The 19822-nt window shown below is 31.4% G+C and overlaps 1 long non-coding RNA gene across 1 annotated transcript; it reads right to left on the reverse strand.

Moving 5' to 3' along the window:
• Positions 1-9954: 9954 nt before the first annotated feature.
• Positions 9955-15737, reverse strand: LOC139481918 (uncharacterized). Its single transcript, XR_011654725.1, has 2 exons — positions 14472-15737; positions 9955-10469 (listed from the first exon to the last, which is right to left on the reverse strand). It is a non-coding gene; the product is annotated as an uncharacterized lncRNA (long non-coding RNA).
• Between the last annotated feature and the right edge of the window lie 4085 nt (positions 15738-19822).

The following is a 19822-nucleotide window of genomic DNA, read 5'->3' on the forward strand; positions in this document are numbered from 1 at the left end:
AAAATGTATTGGTTGTTCTAAAAAAAGGAATAATGTTTTTAATGAAGATGGGAACAAATTATTTGTCCCAAACGAAAGCCCCTCCCCCTTTTAGCCACACACACGCAGCAGATGAATTGTGGTGTCTTATAGAAACACATGGCCACAAAGCAAATTTGACTGGCAGTTTATCGAACGGCAAAAATCTAAATGCTGATTTTCAGTTACTTTGCCATATATTCCAGGTGAAAACAATTGATTAAACGTTTAATAAAAATAAATCAAAATTACACTACATTGGGGATGCTTTCCCACTTAGATAACACAAAGGGTAACTTACTATACAAAATTAATCCTTGATTCTTCAAAGTTTAGTTTGGCGATAGTAACTATGAGTATATAACAAAAATAGAAAGTCATAAACAGTGCAGAAAGTGTCTGTACACATTTTAGGCTAAATTTATACTGTTGAGATAGTGTCAAGATATCTTTAAGACAGTTAATAATGTGTCAAGGTATATCCAGTCAGCCTTAAGACTGTCCAGAATATGTCAAGACATATTTAGACATTATTAAGAATGTCAAGAATATGTCAAGACTGATCGAGACAAAGACTTAACAAGAACCTTATCAGATGATACAGGAAGTGTCGAAAAAGTTTAAAACAATGTTCATACTGTCAAGACAATTGTCAAGAAAAAGCAAGAACCTTTAAGACAAATTCATACTATCCTAAGATTTGTAAACGATAATTCAGACAAATAAAGATTGTACAAATCAGACAAAATGTTAAGATGACCACATTCTAGGCTAGGTTCAATAATTTTTATAAATAAGATTATGTACATGAGAGAAAACGAAATCTCGACACAACTGCTGTTTGAACACCTTATATTTTCAACACAAAGGCAAAATCGCCTTTTTTATTTAAGAGTTCATGTAAATATAAATGAATATATGAATCTTGTGTATTGTTTTTAATCAATCGGTTAAATTCATGATATTCTAACTAATATTTTGAACATGGAGTAGGGTTGATAATTCTATTGACAGTGTATAACTTAAATAAAACTAGAGTATTTAATGTCTGAATATAATCTATAATACTAAAATAACGTGGTCCAATTTGTCAGCCGTCATGGGGTAAAAAACGACAAATCAAAGAATTCAACTTTTTATATAGCTAATATAGGACACTGGTATAGATAAAAATTACACCACTCCAAAACTTTTTGTTTTTCACATAATTAATATTGCCAATAATTAACAAGTTCCGGGTCGAATCCGATACCGATACAAGTAGTATATTCACCTGTTACCTATTACATTGTACCTTATCTGAACGTTCCACATCTGACAGGCGCACCACCCGACGGTGTGTTTAGGATTTTGCGATATACACGAGTCATAATCACAGGGTTGACACTACTAATTTCAATTTGTTAGCAGGCATGACGTAAAACAGCGAATCAAAGAATTCAACTTTATTTATAAATAATATAGGACAATGCTGTTGATTAAATAATACTCCATTTCAGGACCTTTTATTTTCCAAATAATTAATATTACCAATCATTGATAAGTTCCAGGTCGACGGGTCCACACAGAAAGCAGAGAAAACAAAAAGGTTTATGCATAGTTATATACTTTAATTCAGTCACGGACCCGCGATATCACGGGTGTGTTCTAGTATAATATATATTAGCGGACGTCCAACCTCTATCGAATCGGATCGATAAATAAAATAGTTTTAATTGATAACTAATTTTGGATTGTATGGCGATTATTTTAATCTGATAACATGGTCTTACATTAGTATTGATTTTATGACGGATTTATCCTGAATTAATGATGTGATGAAGTACATTATAAGTTAAAGAAATGGTACTCAATATAACGGAGGTATGATTATTTGAAGAAAAAAAAATACAGCATAGGGATTACAACTAGAATCATGGTTTTTGAACTTGTTTTTTTCTGGAAAACCGACAAGTTACATTGTAATATCAAATGATTGATATGAAATATGCTGTCCATGTGTCAGTGATATCAACATTATTGTTTCGCAGATGTTTGAGCTGTTTATTGTGTCTAATTAACTTTTATCAATCATTATGTCAACATATCAAACTTGTGACTTGTGTGTTATTGTCATATTGTAATATTGTGTATTTTAGGTTGAAATATCATTTACAATAAAAAAAAGTTACAGCCTTTGACGAATTATCTTCATACACAACCCTCCCAAAACCTGAGACAGTGGTGTAGCAGTGCAACATGTAAACAAACTATTAAAATCTGTTAAAAAAGTATAGCGCATTGTTGGCTTCTGTGCCCCACCATTTTACTTTTTTTTTGTTTTTTTTGCTCACACGTTGTTGTCAATATAATCATTGGTGTAATGTTGTCATTTTAGCGGCATATTTAACATTTCCATTAAGAGCGATGTTTGGCTTGCCTGAAAACCAGGTTCAACCCGCAATTTTTTCTTAAAATTTCCTATACCAAGTCAGGAATATGTCATTTGGTTTTTAATACTAAGTAGTTCCTTTTATGTATGTTGAATTGTCGTCTGTTTTTGTTGCACTTCAGTGTTTCTGTTGTTTTGTTGTTTTCCTCTTATTTTTAATGTGATCTCTTCGATTTTAGTTTATAACCTGGATTTGTTTTCTCTCAATCGATTGATGACTTTTGACCACTTGATATACTTCTTTTGCCTTATTTCGATGGGAAAATATGTGTGCACGTAAGAAACAATTTTATATTTAGTGTGAAAACATCAATAGTGTTATAACGAACCTTCTCTGAAATCACTTTGCTACGTATGATGTTTTATCAATTGTAATAACGACGGAAAACTGCATAATTCTATTTTTGGTTGTTTTTGTGAAACGATACATATTATGACGTAACTGTGACGTCATCAGATAAAAGTGTTGAGGTTTTACGTTTATATTTCATGACCCTACTTATTTCCAAACATCGTGTGGCAGTTTGGAAGCGTTGTCAAACTTTTTATTTTCTTGGGCTAAAACCGGGCCTTAATGCCATTACTTCTTTGAAGGATGTGCAGTGCTTTGTTTCTTTTTAGCTTAAACAAGTTTAGAATTTCTGTGTCATTTTGGTCTCTTGTGGACAGTGTCTCATTGACAATCATACCACATCTTCTTTTTTATATATATCTTTGTAAATAAACTCATTATAGATACCAGGATTAAATTTTGTATTTAGACCAGACGCGCGTTTCGTCCACAAAAGACACATAAGTGAGGCTCGAATCCAAAAATGTTTAAAAGTCCAAATAACGTACGAAGTTGTGGGGCATTGAGGTAAAAAAGCCTTTGTATTTAAAAAAAACCTTTCTGCACAATACAGACAAAAGTGACAGACCATAGAGTTACAGAATCATTGAATGTTTATAACTAATTGTACATAAGAAAAATACATAGTTACATTGTTTGGTATAAAGCAACTCAGTCTAACTTGATCATATTAGAAAATATATCATCTACGTGTTGGATTTTAAACAAAATAAAAGGCGTACGGATTTTCCAATGAAATGGATGTACAATATCGGTATTTCATACAGAAAGAATAGTAAATATATCATGTTACAAATATTAATTATAGTCTTAAATGTGGGTTGGATTTGATAACCACTGTTTATTCTTCAGCAAAAGGAAAAAAGATCATAACAGTGGAAGACTATCAAATAAAACCGGGAAAATAAGTCCTTTTGCTAAGAAATTAAAAAAAAAACACGACTACTATGAACTGGGTGTAGTCGTTTGTTATTTGTTTATATATATATATATATATATATATATACATAATGTCCAATTGTAGCTTTGTCACTTAAGTATTGTCTTAATTCTAATAAAATATTGAATATACAATCTTACTTTATATTAGATACAGCATCTTACTTCAAATTAGATACAGCATCTTACTTCAAATTAGATACAACATCTTTTTTCAATTAAACCGAAAATTATAGAGAATATGTATATAAATTCATCATAGACACCAGTACTAAATTTTGTATATACGCCAGACGCATGTTTCTTCTACAAAAAGACTCATCAGTGATGCTCGAATCCAAAAAAGTAAAAAAGGCCACAAAAAGTACAAAGTTGAAGAGCATTGAGGACCAAAATTCCTAGAAGTTTTGCCAAATCCAGCTGAGCTAATCTATGCCTGAGGTAGAAAAGCCTTAGTTTTTCAAAAATTCAAAACTTGGTAAACAGTTTATTTATAAATATAACCATATAAATGATAATTCATGTCGGCACAAAAAGTACTGACTACTGGGCTGGTGATACTCTCGGGGAAATAAATCTCCACCAGCAGAGGCATCGACCCAGTGGTTGTAAATAAACTCATCATAGATACCAGGACTAAATTTTGTATATACATGTACGCCAGACGCGCGTTTCGCCTACAAAAAGACTCATCAGTGACGCTCGAATTCAAAAAAATAAAAAAGGCCAAATAAAGTACAAAGTTGAAGAGCATTGAAAACCAAAATTCCTAAAAGTTTTGCCAAATCCATCTAAGGTAATCTATGCCTGAGGAAGAAAAGCCTTAATTTTAGTATTTCAAAAATTCAAAATTTTGTAAACAGTTTATTTATAAATATAACCATATCAATGATAATTCATGTCGGCACAAAAAGTGCTGACTACTGGGCTGGTGATATCCTTGGGAAAATAGATCTCCACCAGCAGTGGCATTGACCCAGTGGTTGTAAATAAACTCATCATAGATACCAGGACTAAATTTTGCATATACGCCAAAATGCGCGTTTCATCTACAAAAAAACTCATCAGTGACGCTCGAATCCAAAAAAGTAAAAAAGGTCAAATAAAGTACAAAGTTGAAGAGCATTGAGGACAAAAATTCCTAAAGGTTTTGCCAAATCCAGCAAAGGTATATATATAGTTGGGCTTTTCTATTAAATGTTTGAACCCTTGTGCAAATAACTTAACAAATAACAAGTGGTGTAACGTTATGTATTCTATATATTAGAGAAACATAATCGAAGATTTTTTAAAACAGAAATCAAAAGAAAACACAAAGAAACATTAAAATTTGCCTTGAATTCATTCATCCAGCGTGGGCGAAGCCGAATATTTAAACCCATACATGGATGTATGAAAACACAACCGACTAAACAGCTACATTTGTACTGCAAAAACAATTCTTGAGATATATCCAAATCCATCTAAGGTATATTTTGTCTGATGGATTTGAACCTTAGTTCTAAATGATTTCTAAATTAATAAAAGTACAATTTAAAAAAAGTGTTTTGTAATAAATTATGTCTAACCAAATGTATGAACACAATTCCATATGACAGTAAAACTGCATGACCATCGATCATGAATATGAAATTGTATGTTGTTATCGGGCTGATTTTGTTATATCAAATAAGAATATCAGTTTAATATATTTTTTGACATTTGTACCTAATATATTTGTTTTGTTTTGTTGAAACATGGTTGTCAATATATGTAAGAGATTTAGCTGGCTAAACATTCCGGTTTAATCCACTCGTTTCGACATATTGAAATGCCTCCACTGAGTCAGGAACGAAGCAATTGTTTTCAAGTCATTTGGTGTATTTGAGTGTTTTATTTTGCAATTTGATAAAAGACTTTCCGTTTAGAAATTTCCTTTGAGTTAAGGATTTTCTAATTCTATATTTAACTGTAAATGTGTTTGCTACATTTAAACAAACTGCTTCCGGAATCATTTATCAATCCTTCAAATATTGTAAAATAAAGGTATATAATGTACATCTATGAAACTTTCTTTGAAATAGAAATTGTAAACTATGGACAAAATAGATTTTGATATCGTTTAGCAAATTCTTGTAGTACATATATTAAAACATATATTAGTTTGATTTTATTAAAAAAAAACTATTTAATTTGAAACAACAAAAGGACTGAACACATCCATGGCAGCCATATATATATTAATTTCGAGTCAACAGTTATTAGTTCTTGGTAGGTCAAATTTAATACCTACCTTTAATTCTACGAAACATATATAATTCAATAACAATGAATTCATAAGTAAACATAATGCAATGACATGGCATGCGCCATCTGCAAATTCCCATCAAAATTGCATCATTGAGCGTCGTTGCATAGATGAAAATATTTAGAAGCAATTTCAAGACACACAGTGACGCAAAAGGCTGTGTTTTATTTGTATATGTATCAATATAAACAATTTAAGAAAACAAACATGTAATTTTCACTAAAATGTCTTTCTTTACTACAATAAAAGAAAGTTTAAAATAACTTCGATCGAAATATGAAATAAAATATTTTGAAATATAATTATAATGTAATGCAGATAAATATTTTTGAGAATTCACATGAACAGTACACAACGTGAAAATATTCAATGTTGTTTTTTTTTGGTTTACTCATTGAAATACACAAAAAACAAAAGGTAAAAATAATAAAAACATATGCTATTAATTTAGAAATACCTGTTTTGATAATTCTGTAACATTGTTTTCGGTGCAATCGGTCCTAGTTCTGATTTCGTTAATCCTTATCTTAATGATGCTATTACTTTGGTGATAACGTGGGTGATGTCGCTGTGGTTTTTTAAAACTATAAACAACTGTTAACAAGTGTTATTTGGAGGTTTAGTTAGTAATAAAACAAAAAAGAAATCCCCTGCATTTGTCTTACAACACATGTACAACAATATATGGCAATTATTTTTCTTTCGCTCGGAAGCTCGAAAGTTCTATTTTGTCAGTTTTAACATGTTTTATTGCCTTCCTCCTTTTTATCATCGAGGAAATAATCACAGTACAGCATATTTCAGCATGAAATATAAAATGATTTGTGTTCTAAATTAACATTATAGATGTACACTGGAAGCGTTTTATCAAAAAGCCTTATTATCTTTTAAAAGAAGATGTTTTAAAATCTGGTGTCGTCATATAATTTGATATAATCGAACAAGTCCATAATATATATTGCAACTTTCCGACATCATGTAATTATGACTAATTAAAAATTCCGATAAATATTAAAGCAATTTAATTGGATCTTTTGAATTTTGTTGCATATTTAAAAGTTGTTAGGCATTCAATCTCAACACTTCGGCTACGTTTCAAAATGAAGATGCAAGGTTTCTTATTAATAATTTCTATAATTTGTTTAACAACGATCCTAAGTTACTGTACCGTGCATGCTGAAATTATGAAGAAGAAAACAAGTACCTTTAGAGTGAAAAGTGGAGAAAGCATAATGTTGTCATGTGCCACAACAGACATTTATACGAAATCACGAGCAGCATGCACAACGATGTGTTTATTACACGATAAATGTTGTGTTGCCAGTTTTTCTAAAGAATCATCAATATGTCGTCTTGACATAACTGAAAACTGTTGTGTTGTCACCGAAAATGCCACAGGTTGGAGCGTTTTGACAAGAAACCAGTACAGTAAGTGTATATAACGATAACTGATTATTTATATAATACACCTCAGCAACCCTCTACCTAATATCTTTGTCTGTTTCTAAAGATTCTGTAAATTGATAATGTATTAGACAACACAATACGTATATGTCATGTATATAATACTTTGTCTTTCGGCGATACGTACACTTAAGTGAACGTCTGGTAGATTTGCAATGTAAACAGTGACTGTTGAGTTGACCTTTCATTACAAAATATTCAATTGACAACGAAAGCAAATTTATAATACATTAACATCAATTCTAAATATTTTCACGATCGATTTTAAATCTGTTTGATTTTTTGTTGTTTAAAGTTCCAGCGACATGTGCAGGATGTATCAGCTTTGGCAATTCCATGTATTCTATAGTTGAGGATTTGACAGAATGGGAGAAAGCGAAAGTTAGTAAAAATAGTATAGGTTTAGAGCATTGGTGAGATACACGTAGGTCAAAACACTTTTGGCTTATCTTTTTGAAATGAAACAGTCAATTTATATATTCGGATCATTTATTGATTTTATTTGAGTTATTGATGAATAAATAGGCACATATATAATCATCTTAACAATGCTAAATGGTCAACTTTATCATAAAATCGCTTATTAACAGTCGTATCTCCTCGCTTTCCCAAATGTAATGAAAACCCATTATGGTAAATATACAATACGTTGTTTGTTTTCCTTTACAAAAAATGACTCATTGGGATTCACCTATACATGATATACGAATAAGAAGATATGGTATGATTGCTAATGAGACAACTCTCCATCTTAGTCATAATTTGTAAAGTAAACCAATATAAGTCGAAGTATGGCCTTCAAAACGTAGCCTTAGCCGTTATCGAACAGCAACCTATAAAGGGCCCCAAACATAACAAGTGTTAATCTATATCTATATAAAAAAGCGAGTAACGAGAAACATGTATGAACGACATCAACAAACGACATCCAGTGAACTTCAGGCTCATTGCAGCATGTTTAAACGTTTGAATAGCCGTCAACTTTCACCCTACCCTGAAACAATAGTATAGCATATAGAAAGACACTTTTTTGAAATTCTTAACAATCAAAGTATGTTTTAAAAATTTAAAATGCACTGCACGATATATATAAATAAACGCAGATAGTATGTAATATAAGACGGAATTTCATATTAGCCACAATCATTATGCAGCAAAAGAATAAAATAAAGAATGGACACAAGGAATGTGTCAAAGAATCAAGATCCACATAAATCAGTAGAAAAGAACAGATGACAACAGAAGAGTCTTAAACACAACTAGAACATCCAGTACCAAAGGTTACTGCTTTAAATATAGCTTGATATACACTAAGGATTGTTTTTTTTATTCCAAAATATGTATTTTTGTTGTTTAAATCTTTAATTGCAAACATACATACATTTACATGTTAACTATTACAGTTTCTGAAACATTTAAACAAAATCCAAGTTGTAAATAGATTTGTTTTTCTAAAGGAAAACTGTAAATGTCTCGGAGGTAAGTTGGTGGAAATGGAAACATCAGAGGAGAATGAGTTTATAAAAAATGAAGTGAGGACACGGAATACTGGAGGTAATTGTGTTTCTTTTTTTTTATAAATACAAGTACACATAAAGAAACGTATACGGTTGACTCCAATAAAATAGCACACCAACCCTAAAAGACCTTAAACGTCAGGACCAAATATTTATGTATATTATAAACAATGTCTGTACAACTTGAGTTTAAAGTATCAAGATTAACATTGTACCTTTTGTCGTTTCCTTTAACCCGTTAACCATATAGAGGAAGAGGAAAAAGTTTTCATGCTGACTATTAAATTCCAGTCCCCAACTCACTGCGCTAAATAAATGACAAGACAACATTGTTCTATTCTGAAAGGAATATCATGATATTTAATGTGAACACATATCATAACTGTTTCGCAGTATAGCTACTTGTGAGGCCTCGTCCAAGTAACGACTAAATAATACCAAACTAGATATTAATCAAAAGAGATTTGCGGTTTACTTCAGCCGGACAGCAACAGAACGAAATATAATCAAAGACACCAATCGGTATAAACTCTTTCAAAATCTTTTTGCTTACCGATCCAAAAAAGCAAATGGAAGAATGACTATCACCACTGATTTTCTGATATAGAAAGGCAGTAACAAATTATACAACAAAACATTAATTCTGTTATGGGCATGGGGGAGACAAGCGCATGCTCACGATAATAACTTGTATAACGGAGTACTATTTCTTTGAACTTGATATTTACCGAAAGTGTTGATATCTAACCGTGGCAGCACACATACGATAAAATTGGCATCATGTCGGTCTTTGATAATAATACTTATAATATTTTGTATAAGCAAATACCGTTATTGGATTCACCCAATATTTATATCCAATAGACAATATACAGCTTAGTATAACATTTATACACATATTATACAAATTAATGAAAGAATAAAGCGGATTATAAGAGAGAAGACGTTATTAAAGTCAAAATATATTTTATTGGCGAAGTAAGATCATGGCTTCTGTCGGTTACCAACCCACAAACAAAGGGTCTTTGGGCAACCGTAAATAAAATGCAAATAAAATAGATAAATAAAATTCAAAATTCAAATAAAAACTAAAATGAAATGAAAATTTTGAAATAATGGGGTGCTGAATTGAACCCTGGCAACAGATGTCCAAAATCAACATGAGAAATTTCGTTTGAGGTGAAAATAAAGATAACCTGGATTAATGTTCTAAATGAAATAATAATACAGTGATAAATCAAGTTCATCGGTACTGGTGCAGCCTATAAAGTCCGCCCTAGTGATGAACTCTTCTAAAAGACTGTCATAACATTATTTATCGATTCACTATGACTGTTAATCCGTTATCACTCGTCAGATGGACGGCATAATGTGGTTAATTGTGTTTATAGACTGGCGAAGAGTTGTAAATCCAGAAGCCGTGACAGGAGTTCTATGTTGAGGTTAAAAACAAGCAGAAATCTGTAAAATAAGACATAAAACAGCAGTATCGAAAAAATATAAGAGGAGGGATGGGTGGGTTTACAATAATTATGCGTAAAATAAACTCAACAATCTGACCTTAGATATATATAGTTACTTCCTAGCAGACCGTGCATTCAAAATATTGTGAGGAGTGCTTTAGCTGGTAAAATTGATATGCCGTGTAATCGAATTAAGACATGCGCGTTACATTGACCTGTGCATGAACTGTAGCAAGTCTTGTCTTCCTCTGATAACGTGATTTAACGGTCAAGCCCTTTAAATCGAATTATAAGAGAGAAGACGTTATTAAAGTCAAAATATATTTTATTGGCGAAGTAAGATCATGGCTTCTGTCGGTTACCAACCCACAAACAAAGGGTCTTTGGGCAACCGTAAATAAAATGCAAATAAAATAGATAAATAAAATTCAAAATTCAAATAAAAACTAAAATGAAATGAAAATTTTGAAATAATGGGGTGCTGAATTGAACCCTGGCAACAGATGTCCAAAATCAACATGAGAAATTTCGTTTGAGGTGAAAATAAAGATAACCTGGATTAATGTTCTAAATGAAATAATAATACAGTGATAAATCAAGTTCATCGGTACTGGTGCAGCCTATAAAGTCCGCCACTAAACAAGTTCAAAAACACTGATTTCACAAAGAATGTTTTGGAACTTGTTACCGCCAACCAGTACCATACATTGAGAGTCGATATAACAGATAACTCTGACTGTTATATTGTGTAATAACAAGAATCTGACCGCAGTAACTACTAGCTAACAGATTCCCGAAGCCAATAACCTACTTCGCCGTTTGATAGACAATAAATAGATGAAAATAGATAATAGCATAAATTAAAATTGTAACTTGTATAAAATTAGATAGCTTTCAAATCTGACAAATAACATATTCCTTCTCACTGTAGTTTGGTTCAATCACTTATTTGGAATCTTGTGCTTGTATTGCAATCGTGGTAACATTTGAACAAAGCAAATTTGACTAAGGTAACAAATCTTGGAGAAAATCAAATCACTTATAAGTTAGGACCTATCGTATAGAACGGTTGTCCGATGTCATGTTCATTTTAGTGGATTACTTAATATTGCAGGGCCCTTCAAAAATGAGCATACGATTAGTTTATCTCTTTACTTAAAGTGCCCCATAACACTTTGACCTTGCTAAAAAATTGTGATACGAAAATGTATAAGAGAACACAAAAATAAGTAACTACAAACTTCCGAGCAACAACGAAGTTTTGGTGATTGAAAATCCCACTTTCCAAGCACGCTTTTGGAAACATGAAATATCTTAAATTGACAATCAATCAATAATCAGCTCTAGATTGGTAATTTACAATATAGAAAAATAAATAAAATTGATATGATAACAGATAAAAAATATTTGACTTGCCAACTGTTATATGTATGTTTGTAATCAGATATATGGTTGATACTTTTTATATTACCATTGGCTGAATTCTACTTTTACTATCAGAAAATAAACTAGAAGATCTGACATGAACTATTTTTAAACTTAATAGCGTGGTCACCTTACAGCATTCACCAATAAACATAGTCCATACAGTATAATAGCAACAAAGGGTCCCGGCAAACAAGAAAACAAAGCCATATTTTAGTATAAATCAATTTAAACGTACAACAAGTATAAAAGACTGCGACACACTACAAGTTTGTGAGAATTTATCCCTACCGTAACCGGGGACATTGGTTAACAACGCAAAATGAAACAAAGTTGAGGTAGGTTTAACTCATTAGCTAGACACAAAACACAATACACAACTAACAAATAGACTAAAGACACCCACCTAAGAGTACTCGCAGTTACTGAAAGCATGTTCAGAGTCAATTCAAACTAGTTAATGAATCGTGTTGCCTAGACAAAAACTTTTAAAACTGAGGTGCAGTTAAGACCCCCCAAAAATTTGACTCTAAAAATAGCCGATGGAGAATAAGCCGTCTTAGGGGCGCTCGTCAATACGGCATTAAAACTTTTATCGTGTAATATTTTGTTTTGTTTGTTTAATTTTGTTTTTGTTTATTGTTTTGTTTTTGTTTTGTTTGTTTTTGTTTTGTTTTGTTTTGTTTTGTTTTGTTTTTGTTTTATTGCATATCATTAGTATGGCGTTCGACAACAATTATTATGCCAAATCATTTATGACTGCTTACAAAAAACTAGTATTCTCTAATAAACGTATATACATAAAATTCCATGTATAACTGTTCACAGTATTTAACACAATTACGTTGTTTCTCTTTCAGATAACAAAATCGTACTAATTAGCAATTTTATAGTCTGGGATATACGCAACTTTAATATCTATACTACAAAAGCAATAAAATCAATGCATCACCTAACTAATTTGAACTGTTCTTGACCTCTGTAATGATATACATAAGATTAAAGAAAACTATTAACCCAGACAAAAACTCGCTTAAGTTGTAAATTTTTATATCAACAATTTTCAGACGATAATTTATCAGAGATCTACGCATCTGGTAATACAGTTTGTAAACGTAACTTGCAGAAGTGTATACTATTTCTGCTCTAATCGTTATTAGTGTTAATTAAAAGATTATAATTGCCAGTGAGACAACTATCCACTTGAAAGTACAAATGAAGTAAATGTAAGCAAATATAGTCAACCTTACGGCTTTCAACAATGAGAAAAAACCCATACCATATAGTCTGCTATTAGAGGTCCCGACATGGAAAATATAAAACATTTCAATCGAGAAAACTAACGGCCTAATTTATAACAAAGCAGTTTACGAAAAACAAATATGACAGACATAGACCAACGAAGCCTTTTTCCAAGTATAGTAGTAAAAATATCTTGCCTTGCTGATCAATTTTCTAAAATTTGAGGCTAATGGAAACTTTAAAGTTAAAAATGCCCAAGTGGATCCCGAATTAATAGCTACTAGTTCCACTCATATGAAAAATCCAATATAAAAGCTAGTTTAAACAAACCCCGAAAAAAAAAAAAAAAAAAAAAAAAAAAAAAAAAACCAATAAAGATTCGTGACTTGAACGTCAAACACATGGCAATACTATTTTCAGCTTATGTAAATATTTGAAAATCAACAAATGATTATCTTGTCCATTACATGTAACATTTTATTTTTCTGGGCACGATTAAAACGTGCGCAAAAAAGGTTTATGAGTCATGACGGTTTACCCTTGTGCAAGACCTTAGTTTTGATCACATTATTTATACATAATACAGACAGGGCATGAATGATTTGTTGTGATCATGGTACATGAATAATATCCATAGATCTAAATCAACTGGTCCCCAATTACAAGACTGTGAAATTGCTTTCCTTAACCGAAACAGCTCGTTTCCAACTTATGACCTGAACCCTGCTAGCTCCAAGTCTTCTTTGCTCTCTTGCCTAATTAAAATTGGTTGTCAAATAAATATCTGATATAAAATGCATCATCATTGATATTTTGTTGATGAATTTTTATATACCTGCGAGATACCATTTATTTTTATATTTATACTTTATATTAAGTAGTGCAGATTTAGTTTCTGAAATTAGTGAAATGAATCTCTCTTTTATAAAGATGCGTGAAAATAAATCAAATTTAGGTATACTTGTGGTCAGAGTGATAAAAAGAGAAAAATGTAAAAATTCCTTCGTGATATATACACATACTAAAAATATGCACTGAATATAAAATGACTTGCGGGACTATACCTTCTCAGTGTAATTATAAAATAAATCAATGTTGAAATGTTTTCTAATCGTGGTGAGATATATAGATAAGAAACCAATTAACTAAATCAATCTTATTCTTATTCGTGGTATGGTCTCTCATAGTAAAAAGCAATCCGGATCAATATAGTATCCGCCATTTAGAATCGTTTTCTTATTATGCTCGAAATGTTACTACTCAAATCAATGCTAAAGCTAAAAATGTCATGTACTGAATTAGTTACATTAAAATTAAAGAATAAAAGATGTACCTTTTTTATTGATGTATTTAGATAAGGCATACTGCCACTTCTCTGACTGACATACATAAAAATGATCCTGCTGATGAATGAAATAATCCTAGATAACAAATTTCAGTTTCTGTTTCCGATGCGTAGCTATTTGACCTCACAGGTGGCTAAAGCCGTTTTCTTTACCCCAATTATATCACCTCTTTTAACGCCTTTACTTCTCAGGCATCATAAACCTTACAATAAATGTCAATATGAACAAATATAATTAAAATAATATACAACTATACAGATCCTTGATTTTATACACTAAATAAATATCAAAATGTGTGCAATGAAATTTGCATTTATAACCGAAAAAACAATCGGTTATAAAGACATTACTTCAAAATATGAATGAATATTATTTGAAATAAATATTAAATATAAATATCAGAGACATATTGTATTATATGTCGCTGTATACATGTATGTGCAACGCAATTTGGCTGACTGAAAAATAATCGGTTATAAAGACATTACTGTAGCTGCCGTATCAAATTTTATCAACTAGTTTCTTTTAACGGATGCTCAACTTTGAAATATAATTTACGATTTACTGCTGTCCTAAACACGCTAAAGAACAATAAATGATACCATAAATTAATTATTGCATTTGATGGTGTTAATGTCTCACAAGAAACCCCATTATTAAATAATAGTTAAACATACCTGATAATGGAACATTACCATTTTAATCTGCATTACGAAATGTAAATTGAATAGAAATACCTGGAACCTAGTTTTCATATTTTAATACCTCGATAAAAAGATACAAAAATATCAATATAACTGGAATTAGAAATTATGCGAATCAAAAATTTATTATACAATCATAAAAATAAATTAAAATAAATTCGCTCGTATTATAATAACTTTAGACAAAGATTTGTATACTATATATAAATCCTTGCTTTAGTAAATTGTCCAATAATTTATGAATTATCAAATTGAATGTGACCGATTTGAAATTAATTAATCAATAATCAGTTGAAATTGAAAAATTATTAAGATAAGTATTTACAATAATTATGCGTAAAATAAACTCAACAATCTGACCTTAGATATATATAGTTACTTCCTAGCAGACCGTGCATTCAAAATATTGTGAGGAGTGCTTTAGCTGGTAAAATTGATATGCCGTGTAATCGAATTAAGACATGCGCGTTACATTGACCTGTGCATGAACTGTAGCAAGTCTTGTCTTCCTCTGATAACGTGATTTAACGGTCAAGCCCTTTAAATCGAATTATGACACAAAGACCTACTCAACAGATAAATCCGTTTAAACAATTATTATTACACGGCTTTTCTGAAGAATGTAAATATTATTGAAGTTTTTTTGTTTTTTTAAATTTCTCACAGCTTACAGTTTTACTAGTTTGAAAGTGGCGGTCTGTCATAATAATTAACCTTGATATACTAATTTCTGACATCCTTTATTTATCAGGATCTAAATTAAAAAATACTTGCTAGTATTACAATTATAGCAATTTTGTTTACACATACTACAAAAACGTGCATTACAGGTTGTACCAAAATATTTGCCTGTTTGCTTACACAGTTCATAGGCATTTATTCTATATTAAGCATTATAATATCTAGAAAAAACTGTTTAATTAGCGACGAAGGTAAACATGCACAGTGTTGCAATAGTGAGAATACTGGAACAAAGTAGTTTTTCAAAAAAAGTATAACCTTAAGATATACAATAATCTATAACTCTTTGTTTGAATTCACTCCAAAAAGAAAGGCTGTTTCTCACAATCTGTGAGAACCAAACATCACTTCATCAACATTTACATAATATATCTCGTACTTAACAGGACGAATTAAGCTTGTCATTTGGCTTCACATAATTAGATTCTTACATATCTATTTATACATTCTTTAAAATACAATTTTCTGTTTTTAACAATGTCAACCAGTAGCTGACCTTTTTCATATATCAAGTCACATATAACAGCATTCTAACTAACTGAAAATATACAGTATGATGAACAGTTTATGTAATTTTTAAACTTCTCTTCTTATAATTTAAATGCAATTTTTCGATATCTTCGGCTTTAATAAAGCCCAAGACCTTGAATCAACATGATGTGAAATGGCCTAGATTTAGAAGAAAAAAAACCGACATGTAAATTAATTCAGCATCAACTATTAAAGCGATACATCAGTACTACATCCCCGAAAAACTACTTATAACAATAAACAAACACAACAACATTAAAAATTTTCTTTAAAAAACCGCCAACAAGGTTCCGCTTTTGGACATGCCAAATCCATTATGGATAGCAAGAATGTCTATATTAACCTCGTATTAATTTAATTTGTTGTCATAAATGCTCACTTAATTAAATTGAAATGGCGTCACATTTAGTATTTTCTGTTGTTTGTGTTTTTGATGCATTAATTGTATCATATCAATATTCATACGTCCCTAGGAGATGTAAAAACTGCTACGAAAATTATCAGAGCTACGCTTTTTCAAAAGAATACATTACAAATGACGTGTAAACTATTTGACACTTGTAAAATGATTACGAAAATATTGTATAGTAAATGTTCTTTCTTTCTAGTCAAGGGATACTGGATCGGTGGTTATAATTTCAACAAGGATGATGACATGGAATGGATAAGTAAACCAAACCAAGTTATGCCATTTAGTGACATGGCACTCGGACAACCAAATAGACCGACGGACCAGCTATGCATGGGGATGCGGAGGGATTATGATTTTATGTGGACTGATTATTTTTGTGACTTCCCGGCTTCACATATATGTGAATTTCAGTACCAATAAAGTTATCCAATTCAAACATTTTTTGGCAATTAGAACATTGCCATTGATGAAAGCGGCCATGCTTGCATGATGATAGACAAACTATTGTTCGGTGTTTTATGTTGTACTAAGCATTGGGACATTTAGCATTTAATAAATTCTGTCCTAATATTTTGTTCTGTATCTAATAGCTTCTGTTCTGCATAATGTATTTGTTTTCACAATTGAACATCCATACATCAAAAGAATGTGTTCGTTCAAACTCCATTCATTCCAATTATAAACCTTTCAAAGCAAAAGTAACATTTTTGATATATGGCTAGTGTTTTTGTGGTTGAAATTTTAACAGTAGGCTCAAGTTGTCTTGGTTTAGAAGGAAACAATCATTATTATTATATGCCTAATTAATAATAGCAAAGATATTTCTAATGGTCGTGTTTTGGTACACAGAGGTTTCACGAAGCAGTTTGTCAACATAGATCATTTGCTAGGCAAAATTTCTGTTATACTCTTCATACACGAGAGGCATTTATAGCCCGCGACCATATGTGTAAATGGTGTAGAAGCCCGGTAAAGTATTTTAGGCAGTTAATCAGTTTTCTAAAACATAAACATGACAATTTTTTTAGACAAACTATTTAAAGCAAAACACTCTGTTGGAAGTAGAGTTATACTTTTACACCACTGTCCTATGTTAGAGAAGGACTGGGCGCCGACAAACTTGTTTAACCCCGCCACATTCTATATTTGCCTGTCCCAAGTCAGAAGCCTGTAATAAGGTGGTTGTCGTTTGTGGCTGTATGTCGTATTTGTTTTTCGTTAATTCTTTTGTACATACATTTGTTTTATCGTTTGAATTAATTTACATTTGTCATTTCGGGGCCTTTTGACGCTGACTATGCGGTATCGGTTTTACTCATTGTTGATGACCGTACGGTGACCTATAGTTGTTAATTTCTGTGTCATTTGGTCTCTTGAGGAGAATTGTCTCATTAGCAATCATACCACCTCTTCTTATTTTCATATAATAGATATAGTAAGATGTGGTATGAGTGCCAATGAAACAACTCCCCATCCAAGTAACAATTTATAAAAGTAAACCATTACAGGTCAAGGTACGGCCTTCAACACGGAGCATTGGCTCACGGCAAACAGCAAGCTATAAAGGGCCCCAAAAATTCCTAGATAAGTGTAAAACCATTCAAACGGGAAAATCAACGGTCTAATCTATATAAAAACGAGAAACGAGAAACACGTATGAACTACATAAACAGACGAAAACTACTGTACATCAGATTCCTGACTTAGGACAGGTGCAAACATTTTCAGTGGGATTAAACGTTTTAATGGTGCTTAATAAATGTATTGTGATTCACAAAATAATTCATTTTGTGTTATCATCGTCTTTCGAAGTCAAATTTTACAGTTGTTTTTTTTGACAGTTAGAGAAAGTTTTGTAATAATTAGTTATTCATTTATTGAAAGGTAGGATATAACATTGATATGTACAGTTATAATAAATAAGACAACAAGGCTGTAAACTGATTTGTTTGTAAGGCAAACAAGTAATAAACAAAAACATGTTTATGTGAGTTGGCGAAAAAAAATTGAGAATGGCGAAAAAAATATTGTTTTGGCGAAAGCAGTGATGCAAAAAGAAATTGACTCGGCGGAAACAGTTTTTATCAGAATGCACCCAACAGCAACATATCACAATGACTATCAGTTTGAGCGGATGGAAATACGCTAAGTTGTTTAAGAATATTTTTAGAATATCAACATGATTAAAAAGACTCTCTAGCGTAAGATGTCCGGTAAGATTTGAAATTTTGATCCTTTCAAATTTTAGTTCGAATAGAAAGCTAATCAATGATTTGAAAAACTTGAAAACAGTCTTCAATTTCTAACAAAGTTCGGTATATTAGAACTCTTTCATTCTCAAAGCTGTATTATTTGGAAGAACAGTTCGTAAATGGTTAAATAAGACCAACTTGCTTTTTGTTTTGGAAAAGTTAGCTTTGAGGAATCTTATTCAAATTTCTCTGGTTGTGCAAAAAGAGGCAGAATGTATGAAGGAAAAAAATAAATAAATAAATCGAAACAAAACTGACAAAGCCGTTGCAAACCAAAAAACAAAGCGACAAGAAAAAAAAAAACGCTACACAAAAACTAGATTTATCAACATGAAACCCATTAAATACACGCAGATTTCAAGTGTTCGGTAAGAATACCTCGATCATGCTCAACTAGTGTCACCCGTTGTGCTGCTCATGTTAAGTGCAAATTCAGTGAACAGTCTCATTCGGTTTAGTTATGATCGAAGAAAAAAGTGCAAATTTGTGATGACGTCAATTGGAACATTTCAGTAGCCATATGTCACACAGATATCACATCACAGTTAACCTTGTCCTGATGAACTCCATACAACTGTCGAAGAGATTCTTTTAATTTCAAAAAATGAACCATAGGTTCATTAGATTCACTGTAAGCGTCAACCCTACCAAGGAAGTCATTATAGGAAATGCATGCGCTGGAATATCAACAAATAGAG

The sequence above is a fragment of the Mytilus edulis genome, chromosome 7 (genome assembly GCF_963676685.1).
Source record: "Mytilus edulis chromosome 7, xbMytEdul2.2, whole genome shotgun sequence".
NCBI lineage: Eukaryota > Metazoa > Mollusca > Bivalvia > Mytilida > Mytilidae > Mytilus > Mytilus edulis.